The following is a 17,896-nucleotide window of genomic DNA, read 5'->3' on the forward strand; positions in this document are numbered from 1 at the left end:
CTCGCATGCGAGGCCTCCACGTGGCACCTCATGATAGGACTGAGCTTCGCGTTTCGTCTTCTGATTGGACCAAGTCCGCGGTCCACTCGCATTCGGACAGGCTCGCAAGAGACACCCCTTTCGCATACGTGGACTCTTCTCATTGGACCGAGGTTGCTGACCAATCCGAAGCTCGCAGCTAACCAGTCCGAGCCTCGCCGAAGCAGCCACCTGGTCCGAGCCTCGCAGACGCGTGCCATCCCCTCCTCGGTTCGGATCCGAGCCTTCGGTCCTCGTCCCCTATAAATAGAAGGGTGCGAAACCTCCCGGGGGTATTTTGAAAACTTGTCATTTTAGCCCCTTTCTCCATATTTCTTTCATATTATCATCCCCCGAAGCCCAGTATCGATTATAAGCCCCGGAATACTCCACGAAGTGCCCGTGAAGCCCGAAAAATTTATCTTTTCGGTTTCGAAGCCCGACCTTTCGCAGAATCCGGTTTCTCAATAAAACTCTCGGTTTTATTAGAAACGATCGTTTTAGAAAACGAATTGTTGCCCGGTTTTCATTAAATCAAGTGAGTGTGTAGTTATTTTCACCTTACACATAGATATGAAGTATTTTACATAAAATACGTGTTGTGTGAATATATATTGTTTGTTTATTTGAGATGGGTGCTGAAGGAATGATTTATACATGTTTTTAAATAATTTAAACTATATATGTATTTTTATCTACGAAAAATGTTGGGTAAAACATTGGTAGATGAAATAGTGGGTATGATGAAAGATGAGTTGGATAAAGGAGATGATCAATAACATTGATCATGAGTTGAGGGTGAGTGGTGAAATTTGAGAGAATCACTTACCGAAAATGTTGGCCCCCGTCATTCAGCAGAGTATGGATGACAACCATAGACTATTCTAGACAGTCTATGGAACACTAGTAGGCCCGCAACCTGTAGGTGTAATCAACTATATGTTCATTTGATGTACTCTAAAAACCCATTGACATGTATTGCAAGAGAGAATACCTGTAAATAATATTGTCGATAAATGAGAGCTATGGACTTAGCACATGTTGAATAAACCTTGGCAGCTATGGAATTAGTGCCCGTTGTATAAACCCCGGTTACGAGGTGACTTTGTGTCTATTCCTTAGGATGAATCCTTAGGAAGGAGGGATAGTTTATTCTTAGGGTAAACCCTTAAGAAATAAATAAAATAATGGAGTTTGGGGTAATTCGGTTGATTGATTGATGTTTAAACATAATAAATTTATGTATTGTGGGTTGAAAACCCTATATGCTCACCAGGCTTCCAAGTCTGACCCACTCAGCTGTTTATATTACAGGTAGAGGACCCTGAGCATAGTCGGATGATGATGATGAGTGAATTTTGGATTATAGGTCAGTAGTTACAAATAACTGTCGTAAGGCTTATAATGTCTTGTTTATGCTTTTGATCTGTATCGGAACATGACATCCCGAGGTTTTGATATAAAAGGAAATGATATATTTCTTAAAGAAAGGTTTTGACAAACTTTTATCATATTTTGTTTTGGGGACCAATTCCGCAACATCTTTTATAAAGATTTCTCTGATTTGATTTTTAAAAGCATAAATTAAATCGGTCTTTTCTAGCCGATAAATTAGGGGATGTCACAGGTAGCCCCAGAATATCAAGAGAAAACCACCTTCACTTGTCCCTTTGACACATTTGCTTATAGACATATGCCTTTTGGTCTATGCAATGCACCCACAACATTTCAGAGATGCATGGTGAGCATTTTTTCTGAATATGCTGAAAACATCATCGAAGTTTTCATGGATGATTTCATAGTTTATGGAAACTCCTTTGATGAATGTTTGAGCAATTTAACAAAAATTATGCAAAGGTGCATTGACACAAATTTTGTGCTTAACTATGAAAAATGTCATTTCATGGTGGGCAAGGGATTGATTTTAGGTCATATAGTGTCCCAAAAAGGCTTGGAAGTTTACAAAGCCAAGATTGACATTATCAAAAGCCTCCCTTACCCAACAAATGTTCAGGAAGTTCGTTCGTTTCTTGGTCATGCAAGTTTCTATCGGCGGTTCATAAAAGATTTCTCAAAAATTACAGTGTCGATGTGTCAACCAACTCCAAAAAGATGTTGAATTTGAGTTTACTCAACCATGCAAAGATGCTTTTGATCGTTTGAAGGTTTTACTCACTTCCGCTCCAATCATCCAACCACCTAATTAGGATCTCCCGTTTTAGATCATGAACGACATGAGTAACACCACGGTTGGGGCGATGTTGGGACAAAAAGTAGATCGAGCTTATCATGTCATTTACTATGCATCCAAGACTTTGGATAACGCTCAAACCAACTACACCACAACAGAGGAGTTGTTAGCAGTTGTCTTTGCATTGGAGAAATTCCGGTAGTACCTCCTCGGGACCAAAGTGATTATCTATCTGTGTAACACCCAAAAATTCAAGCCAATTTAAAACTTTTTAAACAAACCAAAAACCATTAGTTATTACAAACTTGTTTTCAAAATGTATTATATCAGAGTATCCCAGAAACATAGTCATAAAAAGTGAGAAGCTGTACGATCACGCATTTGCCTTGCCACAATCCTCTGATGTACCTTGAAACAATAAACTGAAACGGTAAGCCCGAAAGCTTAGTGAGTTACCCCCAAAATACCGATACACATACAATCCACATAACCATGTCAACAATATCATAACATACAAACTGAACTAGCATGCAATGGGTCCACAACTTTACGAGCTGGATTACCCCTGGGCCTTCAGTACGAGTCTGGAATGCCTATCGGGCCCTCAGCTCGTATCTGGAATGCCATCGAGCCCTCAGTACGAGTCCGGAATGCCTACCGGGCCCTCAACTTGTATATGGAATGCTCTCGAGTCCTTAGTATGAGTCTGGAATGCCTTGCCTGGCCCTCAGCTCATATCTAGAATACTCTAGGGTTTGTTGGCTACCGCAAGGAAGCAAAACAACCTCAACCCATCCCACATAACATGTAACATATAACATAACTACTGATCATGCAATAATCATATAACATCATAAGTAGTCCTACAGATCTACCTAACTAGAATAACCACTAACATGCAACACTAACTCATACTCAACATCTAACACTGCTAGGATAACATATCCAATGGGCCAACCTTGGTGCATTAGACCCCTTAGTATAGTGAGGATAACTCACCTGATACTGTTGTAGTCCCGCGGAAATAACTCCAGCTGCTGGTTGACAGACTCTCGAACTGCTAACATCAAACAAAGCCCAATTAATAATTTGGTTCCAAGCCCAAGTCCAAATCACACTCCAAAGCCCAAAAGTCAAGTAATGGGCCAAAGCCCAACATATGGCCCAATTTTCCAAATTGGGCCCAGACCTCTACATGGTCTTTCCTTAAGGCCCATCCAATTATTCCAATCCAATTCCCATGGCCCAATCATCACATAATCATAAAGGTCCAATTATGGCCCATCTATGGCCCAATTTTCCAAATTGGGCCCAAGTCCTCACATGGGCCTTATCCTAAGCCCATCTAATCATTTTGGTCGATTAACTTGTTCTTGGGTAGCCCATCAATAGTTCAATTGCCACAGCTATGAAGGCCCAACTCAAGGCCCGAGTGAGATTAGGCCTTTCACATGAAATGATGATTAGGGTTAAGTATTTCTTACTTAACCCCGAAAGACTTAATCCATTAAGTCTATTATTGCTAAGTTAGTTTGCCAATGCTTATTAATTTTTATTTTAAGATTTAATAATTAATTCTCGTGTGTGTCTCGAACGATTCAAACAATTAGGGTTTTATGCCGGTAGGGTTTTTTCCAAACCCTAATTACGGTTTACCAACCCAATACTAGCCCATTAGTCCATTGGTTGAGCTTCTATGTCACTTTGGGCCTTATTGGGCCCATTAGGGTTTTATTAGGTCCATTGGGGTGTCCTTAGGCCCACTAGGGTTTATTTTGGCCCATTAGGGTTTAGTAGTCAATTATCCAAACATCCAAACAAGTCACAACCAAACAAGGCACACCGACACTCGACACGGCGGCCGGTGGTGGTTTGAGCTTTTCTTTTCATTATATCCACTATATTACAGTTTTACAATGCAATATCAAAAGCACACACACTGAGCTACACCCACACAACAATAAGATTACACACACACATATCCATGGCGGTCCTTGAGGCGACAGCCACCATGGCTGGTGGCCATGGTGGGTCTTTTCTTCAATATATGGCAGTAACAACTCGCAAAGCGTGCGATGCAACAGTAAACACACACAAGGACCCCGGAACCGCTACACCCCCCCACCAAACAGCTCTTATCGGTCTTTTAGGGAAAACGGAGCAGAAACGATAGCGAGTCATGGCGGTAGCAGCGACGACCGACGGCAGCGGCAACTTCTTTTGGTTCTGGTCTAGTAGCTACAACAGGAAAGGTGGTGACGCATCTCGGTGGTGATAGATCTCAACCAAACGGATGGAGAAAGAGGAGGAGAAGAAAAAGGATGACAGAGAGGTGACAGCAGCGCACCCAGCTTCGTCGGGGAGTTCTCGTTATCGACCGGAGCGGCGGTGGCACTTGGACTTCCACAGAAAAGGTGCAACGGCTGCGAGAGGTGAAAATCCGGCGACACCCGAAGGTCACCCGCAACCCCCATCGGTCTTCACTTGCGTTGGCAGCATCGGCAGCGGCATCAGACTCGACGGAGGGGGATAGAGAGGTTGAGATGATGGCGGCCGGAGGAGAAGAGAAGGTGGGGTGTCGGCTGAAGTGAGTGCCCGATTTTATTAGGGTTTCTGGAATGAAAGGGTTATAAACCCCGTCCATATTCAACCATTTTGCCATAAATACGCTTCCAGTCCCTCCTTCCCTAATTCTTTCAAATTAAGCCCCAAATTTTCAATCTAAACCCTCCCTCCTGAAAATCATTACATATCAAGACCAAAAATGTTACTAATCAGCCCCTCCCCTACAAAACCCTTTCATCTTGGGTCCAGAATATACATTTTAACCCCCATTTCCAGATTTTAATACATTCGAGTCCCGATAACAACCACTCATATCAACTTACTATCACTTAAAAGCTAAATTAAAATAATATAAAATACATCTCGGGGTTTCACGACCATTATTATTTATATTATTCGTTTATTTATTTTATTAAATTAACAGGGTGTTATAATCTGGACCATGCAACTATAAAGCATTTACTACTCAAGAAAGATTCGAAGCCGAGGTTAATACGATGGATGTTGCTGTTGCAAGATTTCGGTATAGAAATCAAAGATAAGAGTGGGAAATAGAATTTGGTCGCGGATCATCTTAGTCATATTGTGCCACCCGTAGACACCACACCAATCCGTGACACATTCCCAGATGAGCATTTGTTCATTATCAAGGAAGCCCTGTGGTATGCGGACATTGTCAATTATTTGGTCACAAATTAGTTTCCCCCGGACTCCACACGTTGGCAAAAGAACAAAATCAAGAAAGAGGCCAAAAGGTATGTATGAGATGAGCCATATCTTTGGAAATATTGCGTAGACCAAATGATCCGAAGATCTGTTGAGCAAAAAGAGGTACAATCCATCCATAACTTTTGTCATACCTGTGCTTTTGGAGGTCATTTTGGACCGCAAAGGACAACTAGAAAAGTTCTAGAAAGCGGATTTTATTGGCCCACCATTTTTCATGATTCTTATGTGCTATGTGCACATTGTGATAGGTGCAAAAAATCCGGGTCCTTAAGTTCTAGGAATCAAATGCCCCTCACCCCCATCTTAGTTTGTAAGATATTTGATGTGTGGGGTGTTGAATTTATGGGACCATTTCCGCCCTCTTTTGGTTGTACATATATTTTGTTGGCGGCGGATTATGTGTCCAAATGGGTGGAGGCCAAAGCCACCCGTACTAATGATTCCAAAGTTTTTGTGGATTTTCAAAAAGCACAAATTTTCTCTCGGTTTGGCACTCCAAAAACTTGATAAGTGATTGTGGAACTCACTTTTGCAACCGAATGCTTGAAGCCGTTTTGAAGAAGTATGGGGTGACTCATAAAGTCTCAACAACATATCATCCCTAAACCAATGGGAAAGCAGAGGTTTCCAATAGGCAAATCAAAGAAATTTTGGAGAAAACGGTCAATCCAAACCGTAAGGATTGGAGTATAAGGTTGGATGATGTGTTATGTGTTGGAATAGTGTCTAAGGCTATAACTATATTAGGCAAGTATTTGACCCGGTTGAGCATGGTCCTTTTGGGTTGCCTTCACCATAGCAACTTGACAGGATGATTTATAATGAGAGAAGGAATATTATTAATATATTGTAAGAATAATATAAGGAATAATAATATTATTATTTGATTAATATAAGTCATAAATTAATTAGGAATTAATTTGGTGACTTAAAAAGATTAATTAAATAAAGGGGTATAAACTGTCAACTGTTTGATAGTTGCACTTTGGGCTATATATCCTTTATGGATAAGGGATGGACGATTTCTTGGGCTAAGGATAGCCATAAAATCGTCCAAGGCTTATCATGGAAAGGATTTGGATTGCTTAGGCTTAAGTTATCCAATTAGGGTTTAAGGGTGAAACCCTAGGAGCCTTACTAGTATAAATAGACCCCAAGGGCTAAGGGATTTCGGGACTTATGCTTAGAGAAGAAACCCTGGCCGAATTTCTCTTTCCTCCTTTCTCTCAAATCATTCTTTTTGCTAGTTGGTGTTTGTAAGCCATTAGAGGAGTGACAATTTGACTCTAAAGCCTCAAGGACAACAAGATCAAGCAATTGATTCAAGGTAAACTTCTAATCTCTGATTTCATATAGTTATTATATTCTATTAGCCATTAGAAGTCTTGGATTCAATGTATGTTTAATTAGAGAAACCTAGATCCAAGCATTAGGGTTGCATGTGCACATAGGAATGTTCATATGGACAAAACCCATCAGTGGTATCAGAGCCTAGATTGGTTTATATTGAATTCATACTTTGATTGCTTGTTTGTTGCTGAAAAATCGTTTTTTTCCTCTGGCTGATGAACTCGGCGAGTCCCATGGTGGTACTCGGCGAGTAGGCTCAACTCGGCGAGTCCATCTGGGTACTCGGCAAGTTCGAGCGTCAGAAAAAGGAAACTTCGGGATTTCTTGCTGTTTATCTTTGAGATACTTGCCTTAATCATATTAGATCAATATAAATCCGATTTTATGATATATATGAGTATATTCTTGACCTATTTGAAGATATTTATCAATTAATACAATATTTGTTTCCTTATGTGATAATTGATTAATTATTTTATTAAATTGTTAATTGTTTTGCAAGAAATCATTAAATAAATCAAATATGGATAATTATGAAATTAATTGTTAATTAAGATTATTTGTTATTTGATCCTCTATGTTTTTAAAAGTTTAAAACTTGCCCTCAAGTTTTGAAATTTATGTTTTGTGATTAAAAGTTTAATTTAGACAATTTAAATTTCAAACCCTAGAATTTTACAAGTTTAAAATCCAACCCTATACTAATATAATATTACAAGATTAATATATATATATATATATATATATATATATATATATATGTATGTATGTATAATCAAAATGCTAGTCTTACCGTTAGTAAGCCTCATTCACGAAGTCGGCCTATAAGGTGGGTATAAGGTTGCTGCCTATAAAATGGCGCTTAATGGGTGTACACTCACACCCACCGCTTGCTTGATCGGTGGAGGGTCGTTAGCCGAATGGGTAGGATAGGGCAACCTCATCTCTTCATTAAAAGTATAATATAAAATACAAAGTAACTACATGTTTTTCAAAAATTTCCCAATCTTAGTTACTTTAGGAAAAGTGAATTGATGCAATCCCATGAAATTACACTTTGCACCCTTACTAAGAAGTTAGTGGAGCGTGTGTGGTTTACCGGCACACTAATTGGTTCTAAGCAAAGGTGGAAAAGGGTGATTCATTGTTTATCATAGTTCGATGGAGTGTGTGTGGTTTACCGGCACATCGAATAGGTGATCGTTACAATGAAGACACCATGTAAATTTGCATGGTAATTCACACCCACTTTGTGATCCTCGGTATCCCAGTCACAAACGAGAGGGGCATATCGAGATTTAAACATGCCATTGAAAAGTTTTCAATGAATCTCATCCAAACCTAGGAATTCTCAATACATTTAGAACTTAAAGTTATGTGGTGGAGAATTAGTGAATCGTCATTCACTTACCTTTAAATTGTTTGCATGTTAGATTATGGCATCCCTTTTCTAATATGTAAATATTGTTGTTGGATTCTAGCCCTAATTTTTCTTATTGGGTGATAATTAGGGATTCATATTATAATCTATCTTTGTCCTTTCTATTTGTAGATGTCGAACGCAAACAACGCTGCTGCTAGTTCATTCATATTGATGAGCCTTTGTCAAAAGGTTACTTTCGATGGGACAAATTTTAGCGAATGGTTAAGATACATTCGCACAATTGCTCGCTATGAGGACAAGGAGTATGTCCTATATGAGAAGCTCGAGAAAATCAACCCAGAAATCACTACTCCGGCTGAAATGACCGCTTTTGAAACTCACGAGCGTGATGAAACGAAGGTACATTGCATCATGATAGCCACCATGAATGCCGAATTCCAAAAGTCCTATGAGGACATGTATCCGTATGAAATGCACCAAGACTTGTTGGAGAGATACCACCAGAACGCGAGGCAAGAGTGTTACGAGATTTTCACTAACATGATTTCCGCTAAAATGGGTCATGGAGAATCTCTTACCGTGCACCTGCAAAAGATGCAAAGGTATGTCGATCGTCTTCGCAAGTTGAATGTTGACTTTGGGGAAGACTTGGCGATCGACATGGTGCTTCACTCTTTGCCTCCGTGTTACAATCAATTTAGGATGACCTACCACATGAATAAGGAAGAGGTCGCCCTAAGCAAGCTCCAAGGTCTCCTTAGGGTTGCTGAAAGCAACCTAAAGGACAAGTCTGTTGCACCCACTCCCAATCCACCCGCTGCTCCTGTTTTGGCCATTGGGCAAGGAAGAGGAAAGAAGAGGAAGGCTCCGTCTAAGAACCACCGCAAGGGAAAGTCCCGAGATGGTTCCTCTTCTAGTGGGACCAAAGTTGATCCTGCTAAACCCTGTCTTAACCCTAAGGAGGCAAAGTGCCATCATTGCCATAAAATAGGGCATTGGAAGAGAAGCTGCCCAGACTACCTGCAAGCCATAAGGGAAGGAAAGATGAAGCCATCTTTCGTAGGTATTTATACAATTAAATATAATGATTCATCTCATGCTAATTCTTGGGTCCTTGATACCGGTTGTGGTTACCATATTTGTTCCGATTTGCAGGGACTAAGAAGAAATAAGGATGTGGAGCATGGAAGAATAAATCTAATCATGGGGAACAGAAGATCGTCGCCTGTGACCAAGATTGGAGCGTATTCTTTAGTGCTTAGGAATGTTTTATCTTTAGATTGGAACAATTGTTGCTATTCGCCAGAAATGGCTAGAAACATCATTTCATTTCATGGTTTGTTTAGACAAGGTTTTAGATTTTCTTTTAATAATGAGAATGGTTCTATTCTTGCTTATATAAATGGTGAAGCTATACCATGTAATGGAATTTATGAAACTGTTATGATTGTAGATAACTTAGGAAATGATGTTTTATGCATGGATTCTTCCAATGGTGTGGATAGAGCATCCTTGTGGCATTGTCGTCTTGGACATGTCAACAAGAAGCACATAGCCCAACTCTAAAAGGATGGAGTGTTGGAGTCATTCGACCTTAGGGAAGATGACACATGCAAGTCTTGTTTACTTGGAAGATGACTAAGTCACCCTTCACAAGTACATGTGAAAGGGGTGAGGGTCTATTGGACCTAATACATACCGATGTATGTGGACCGTTTAGATCAACCATGAAGGATGGAAACCGCTTCTATGTGACTTTTACCGATGACTATAGTAGATATGGGTATATTTACTTAATCAAGCAAAAGTCGGAAACTTTTGAAAAAGTTCAAAGAGTTTAAGAATGAAGTGGAGAATCAATTGGGCAGGAAAATCAAGATGCTTCGATCCGATCGAGGAGGAGAGTACCTAAGTCTTGAATTCCACGACTATCTCAAGGAGTGTGGAATAGTTTCACAATTGACACCAACCAGGACACCACAGTTGAATAGTGTGGCAGAAAGGCGTAATCGAACCTTGTTAGACATGGTTTGCTCTATCATGAGTCGTGCTTCACTACCTATCTCTTTTTTGGGGTATGCCTTAGAGACTGCCGCCCATATCCTTAACCGAGTCCCTACTAAGAAGGTTGCCAAAACACCTCACGAGATGTGGACAGGGAAAGCTCCCTCGTTGGCACATATCAAGGTTTGGGGTTGCGAATATTTCGTAAGACGAGATACTCACGACAAGCTCAAACCTCGTAGTGAGCGATGTATTTTCATCAGCTACCCGCATAAATCCTTTGGATATCTCTTCTATAGACCGAAGGACAATGTTGTCTTTGTTGCGAGGAGAGGAGTTTTCCGAGAGCGAGATCTAATAAGCCAAGGAGACAGTGGGAGGCAAATCGAGCTTGAAGAGATTCAAGAGTCGATAGATGAAGGAACCTCTACCGCTGGCACTCAACCCGAGGAGGAAACTCCGGTTGAACCGATTGACGAGTCCTTACCTCTTAGACGTTCCGAAAAAGTTAGAGTTCAACCCCAGTTTTATGGTTTTCATATTACTACCGAAGGGGATACGTATATTAGTGATGGTACACTAATAAATCTATATGAACCTAATAGCTATAAGGAAGCTATGGCAGGCCCGGAGTCTGCAAAATGGAAAAAGGCAATGGACAACGAGATCCAGTCCATGTATGACAACCAAGTTTGGAATTTGGTTGATAATGTGCCCAGACGTAAGACCGTTGGGTGCAAATGAATCTTCAAGAAGAAGATCGACGTGGATGGAAACGTACACACATATAAGGCGCGATTGGTTGCGAAGGGCTTTACTCAAACTCCCGGAGTTGACTATGATGAGACCTTCTCAGCAGTTGCGAAGATTAAGTCTATTAGAGTGATGCTAGCTATTGCCGCATTTCATGATTATGAGATTTGGCAAATGGATGTAAAAACCGCTTTCTTTAACGGGAAGTTGGCTGAGGATGTTTACATGGCTCAGCCAGAGGGTTTTGTCGATCTGAAGCATCCGAATAGAGTGTGTAAGGTTGAGAAGTCCATTTATGGACTTAAGCAAGCGTCTTGTAGATGGAATCTTTGCTTCGATGAGAAAGTCAAAGAGTTTGGATTTGTACGAATCGAAGATGAATCGTGTGTATATGTCAAAGCCAGTGGGAGTATAGTAAGCTTCCTCGTTCTGTATGTCGACGGCGTACTACTCATAGGAAACGACGTCCCTACTCTGCAGGAGGTTAAGTCCTGGCTCGGGAAGTGCTTCGCTATGAAGGACCTCGGAGAGGCTTCCTATATTTTAGGAATAAGGATAGTGAGAGAAAGAAGTAAGAGACTAATAGGACTTAGTCAGAACACTTACTTAGATAAGGTACTAAAACGTTTTAGTATGGAAAACTCGAAGAAGGGAGAATTACAGATACAAAGTAATGCCAATTTGAGTAATACTCAAAGTTCGAGTACTGAAGCTGAAATAGCAGAAATGAGCCGAGTACCATACGCTTCCGCAGTTGGCTCAATCATGTATGCTATGACTTGTACTCGCCCTAATGTAGCCTTTGTTTTGAGCATGGTTAGTAGATATCAAGGGAACCCTGGCAGAGCCCATTGGATTTCGGTTAAGAATATCCTTAAGTACCTTCGGAGGACGAAGGAATGGTTCTTAGTCCTCGGAGGGAGTGATGACTTGAAGGTACGAGGGTATAGTGATGCCAGCTTTCAGACCGACATGGACAACTACCGTTCGCAGTTGGGCTGGGTCTTTACCCTGAATGGAGGAGCAGTAACTTGGAAAAGTTCCAAGCAGGAAACCGTAGTTAATTCAACGTGCGAATCAGAGTACATTTTAGCGAGCGAAGCGTCGAAGGAGGCAATATGGTTAAAGAACTTCATCGGTGATCTTGGAGTTTTACCCGCCATAAAGGAGCCCATGGAGATTTTCTGTGATAATGAAGGAGCGGTTGCCCTGACCAAGGAACCAAGGGATCATGGTATATCTAGACATATCGACAGAAAATATCACTTTATTAGACATCGTGTAGAAGAAGGACAACTCGTAGTGAAGAGGATATCATCAGAAGATAACCCAGCAGATCCGCTTACGAAGGGACTGAGTAGGGTTAAGCACTTGCAGCATGCTAGGAGTATTGGGCTGAATGATGATATTAGTATAGATTAGATAATAGTAGAAACGTGTAATAGATAAATGTAATTAACATTTGATGATTAAATAAAAGAGTATTATTTATGAGTAATGTTACCGTCTTATGTTAATTGTTTAACTATTGTTTCATTTTGCATGTTTTGACTTCCAGAATAATTGAGTTTATTAAGAATAATCGAATTGTTCAAATTGTCCACAATCGTTCATATGTTGGAAGTAGGTATGAATGAAGATTGTCATGAATTGGTGTGTAGATTGTCTAAATGGTATTAGACATAGCAAAAGTTTGCTGCAACGTTCATGAGTGCTTATGAACTAGTTTTGAGCATTGGAACAAACCCGCGCTTGCTGGAATCACCTTATGGAATGTGATAAAAGGGGTGATCGCAAGACGATAATATCATATAGTCTTAAAACCAAGATATATGGTTTGTTATTTATTGATTGGTTGTACATTGATAATGCGAAAACGCATCAGTAACTTGATGTTATAAAACACATTGTTGTGTATGGCTGATTAATGAATAAGTAAATGCATATAAGTCGAAGTTTATCTGTTACTTTTATCCCAAGAGGGTAAAAGCGATATCTCGGCCGCTCGATGATTTGATTTGACTTATGTGTCGGGCCCGATCATAACTGAATTGATGTGTTCGATTAAGTTCTATGTCAAATGAATCGGAGATCAAGAAACCAAATGCTAGACAAATTGTTCCATAGAATTGTCAGCATGATGTCTAAACAGAGGACTGTACGATCCCTTATCTAAAGGACAAGATTGATTAGATCAGAGTTTGACAGCGTCTTTGAGAGCTACGATTGCTAATCGGAATATACTTGTATATATAGTTACTAGACTTATCCAAGTGGGAGACTGTTGGAATAGTGTCTAAGGCTATAACTATATTAGGCAAGTATTTGACCCAGTTGAGCATGGTCCTTTTGGGTTGCCTTCACCATAGCAACTTGACAGGATGATTTATAATGAGAGAAGGAATATTATTAATATATTGTAAGAATAATATAAGGAATAATAATATTATTATTTGATTAATATAAGTCATAAATTAATTAGGAATTAATTTGGTGACTTAAAGAGATTAATTAAATAAAGGGGTGTAAACTGTCAATTGTTTGATAGTTGCACTTTGGGCTATATATCCTTTATGGATAAGGGGTGGACGATTTCTTGGGCTAAGGATAGCCATAAAATCGTCCAAGGCTTATCATGGAAAGGATTTGGATTGCTTAGGGCTTAAGTTATCCAATTAGGGTTTAAGGGTGAAACCCTAGGAGCCTTACTAGTATAAATAGACCCCAAGGGCTAAGGGATTTCGGGACTTATGCTTAGAGAAGAAACCCTGGCCGAATTTCTCTTTCCTCCTTTCTCTCAAATCATTCTTTTTGCTAGTTGGTGTTTGTAAGCCATTAGAGGAGTGACAATTGTGACTCTAAAGCCTCAAGGACAATAAGATCAAGCAAGTGATTCAAGGTAAACTTCTAATCTCTGATTTCATATAGTTATTATATTCTATTAGCCATTAGAAGTCTTGGATTCAATGTATGTTCAATTAGAGAAACCTAGATCCAAGCATTAGGGTTGCATGTGCACATAGGAATGTTCATATGGACAAAACCCATCATTATGGGCATACCACAGTGCTTTCAAAACCCCCATTGGTATGTCCCCATACCGGCTAGTGTTTGGGAAACCATGTCGCCTTCCGGTTGAACACTTGAACTTGAACACAAAGCCTTTTTGGCTGTGAAGAAATTCAGTTTGAATGAAGATGAAGCGGGCAACAAAAGGAAGTTGGACATTCAAGAATTGGAAGAGATCAGAAATGATGCTTATGAAAGTGCAATGATCTACAAAGAGAAGACCAAAGCATATCATGACAAGATGATTTCCCGAAAAACCTTCACAAAAGGCTAAAAAGTGTTGCTTTACCACTTAAGATTCAAGTTGATACCCGGGAAACTATGATCAAGATGGGTTGGTCCTTTTGTGGTCACAAATGTCTTTGACCATGGTGCAGTGGAAATCACAAGCCAACAAACCGGGAAGATTTTCAAAGTAAATGGCCATAAAATGAAACCGTATTATGAAGGGTTCCAAGTGAAGAACGAAGATATGAAAGTTGTTGAGAGCCCCACATATCAAGAATAAAATATATTCAGGGGCCAACTCGAGCCAACAACATGAAAAAACGGGCGGCTAACCGTGAGGCAACCCGGGGGTATTTTTGTCATTTCCTTTATTTCACATTTTCTCATCATATTTTCTTAATTTTAAAGTTTTAAAGTTTTCAAGTTGTTTTTCATGTTAAAAGAGGTTAAAAAATCATTTTCCGGGCAGTAGCGGATTAGCGGGTTGCAATTTGAAAAAATGAAAAATCAATTTTTTTTTGTCCTTATCAGAGATTTACACGGTCATGTAAACTTGTGCCTATAGTTTACACGACCCGTGTAAACGCTCAGACCAACACAGATCAGACGCAGAATTTACACGGCCGTGGAAATTTCACCCTTGTGTTTACACGACTCGTGTAAACGTAAAAACAGAGCTGGGCGTTTTTAGGCTTAAAACTTGAATTTTTTTGGCTCATTCTTTTCATAAATCTTGTGATTCCTCTTCTCTCCTTACTGCCCCCTTCGAAAAACACCTCAAAAACATCCATCTTCCTCAATTTTGCTCCAAAAATCAAGCTCCAAGGTATGAAATTATTCTCTTTTCTTCATCTTATTTGTCTTACATCTCAAATTCACCCTCTAATGGCCGATTTTGGGGGTTTTGAGCAAATCCTAGAATTTTTAAGTCTCCAAATTTGGAGCTAAGCTTTGTAATTTCTTGTAGAATAAGTCTGGGGAAGCATTGGACATCACCCTAACACGATTCATAAGCACACTTTGGTATAATTGTTCCAAACTCTTTTCTTTGTGCATATAGTTAGAACCCCGATTTTTTGGGGTGATTTTTGGTGGTATTGCTAGTTTTTGTGCATAATTTAGAGTTCAAAGTTGTCCTACATTGTGTGAAAACTTTGTTGAATTCATTGGACAATGGCTTCCCGTGGAAAAAGGGCTAGAATTGGGACCTCAAATATAGGTGGTCAAGAGAATCATGAGGAACAAGACCAAGGTCTCATGGAAAACCTCTATGAATTTGGCCTTATTGTTAAGACTAATTCACAAGAAATTTTGTACTCAAGCCTTATTCGAAGGGTAAAAGGGGCCCAAAATTTTGTGGATATCCAAGACCTTAAGGACTTTCACATTTACATGGGAGTCCACAAACTCTTGAAGAACATAGGTTGGGAAGGTCTCTTGAATCTCCACGCGGTAAGCTACCAAACGCCCATGTTGGAACTCTTGTCCTCAATCACCTTTGATTACCAAACACACATCATCACCTTTCGTCTACTCAACCAATCACACCGGATTCATGCTGACATCCTTTGTGATATTATTGGTGCTCCAAAAGCAATAAGGGATGTGCATACGACAAAGGGTAGAAAAATGTCATATTTGAGCAAAGTTGCGAAAGATTTTGGACAAGCATCTCTTGTGAAGACGAGTTTCAATCAGGCATGACAAAGACTTCTAGTATCATACACCCGGTCCTTAAGGTCACATACCAGATCATTGCTTCTCTCTTGTTCCCTCAAGAAGAGATTAGCAAAGCAAACAAGAAGGAATTAGAAGTCCTATGGTGCATTATCCATAAGCCCGAGGAAGTTCCTCATTTTGGGTGTTGGGTAATCCAAAAAATGCTTAGAAACTCCATGAGCAATGGTGGCCAGCTTCACTATGGAGGAATGGTCTCAATTATAGCTGAATATATTGCTCTCCACCTACCCAACAACCCCACTGATATAATTCTGGGCCGCACTCGTTTATCTATTGATATTATGGAGACTATGCACCTCTTTCACCGCCATCCTAACGGGGATGTTCATTGGACCGTAGATGGTAAAGAGTATCTACGTATTGAAAGCCGAAATAAGAAGATACTCGCTTTGGCCAATGACATCCCATCTACAGGTTTCCTGAAAAGTTTGGGGTTCGAGCTCCGGTACCGATTTGGGATCAGGTTGGGTTTCCTGGACAAATTCGACTTCTGGTTTGGGAACATATTTGCGGAGGGGGGAAATATTTGAAACATGGTTGGGATAAGAGGTTGCATCATGTAATTGGTGTGATATTTTTTTGTAGTACAATTGTTGAGGTTGGGCTTGGGGTCGGGGCGAAATCGTAGACAGATCAATTTGTTGTTGGTAAACCGATGACTCCAACAGACGGACATTTGCACGCGATTTTCTACGAGTGGTAAATTGAAGGTTGTTTGAATTCATTTTTGAAATACAAGGTTTAAAATGTGTTATGAATTGAAAATGGTTTGTGTGTGAAAAAATATGATAAATAGTTGTGTATATATAACTTTATTGAAAAAAAATAATAAAAAAAATCAGATTTTCCAGTTGTTTGCCAACGACAAAAAACGGTAAAAAGAGTTTGAATTGAGTGTAGTGAAACTATCTCGTGCGAGACATAAGCCGTAGTTTTTTTGATGGGTAAGAGTGGTGTTTACCTCACACTACAACGACACATCACATACCGTGGTATGTGACATGTAGCATACCGAGGGACCTTACATCATGTTTGTCTAAAATAAACCATTTAAGTCATTTAATTTGACTGCACCATACATAAAATTGAAATATAAATATTTGATTGATAGTAGTTTACTCAAATCTTTAAATAAATAAATAAATAAATAAATACATAACGTTACCTAAGTTTCAAAGTACAATAGAAAATGTTATATATTGCAAAAAGAGAAGATCAAGCTTTGAGAATGATGGATATTTTCTATTTTGAAAATGATAAAGTGTAGTTTCTATCTTATACTTGACGCTAATTTGACTAAAAACACTTTTATCATTTTATCCTTGAAAACATATTGTTACATGACAACTAAAAGTTCTCGAAAAGATTAAAATAGTTCAACATTCAAAGAACATAAGAATGGTGAAAGTGGCCATTCCACTTGCATAATGTCACAAAATTTTGTTAAGTTCATATCTAAAGTGAGTTTAGGTCTCCCGTTAAAACAATTGTTGATTTTTTTTTTTAAAACCGGAGAGGCATGATTTATAAAAAAAAACAAAACAAAAAGAAACACGTTTAATAAGGAGCTAAATGCAGACACAAGTATATTAAGTTACAAATGGTATGATGAGCAACACCAATTTTCCCAATTACACCCGTTCCAAATCTCCATTCTTAATAAACAAAACCATATTATACGCGTCAATCCTCTCAATGCATCTTTAGTCAAATGTAAAATTACCCTTCTACCCTTATTTTTTAAATATCAGAGAAAACCTACGATCTACCCTTATTTTTTAAATATCAGAGAAAACCTACGATTTTAAATGATATGCATGAAATATGGAAACGGAAATTAGATATGGAAATATGGAAATTCTGAA

This window comes from Lactuca serriola, chromosome 1 (assembly GCF_051521515.1).
Source record: "Lactuca serriola cultivar US96UC23 chromosome 1, Lser_US96UC23_V15, whole genome shotgun sequence".
In the NCBI taxonomy this organism is placed as follows: domain Eukaryota; kingdom Viridiplantae; phylum Streptophyta; class Magnoliopsida; order Asterales; family Asteraceae; genus Lactuca; species Lactuca serriola.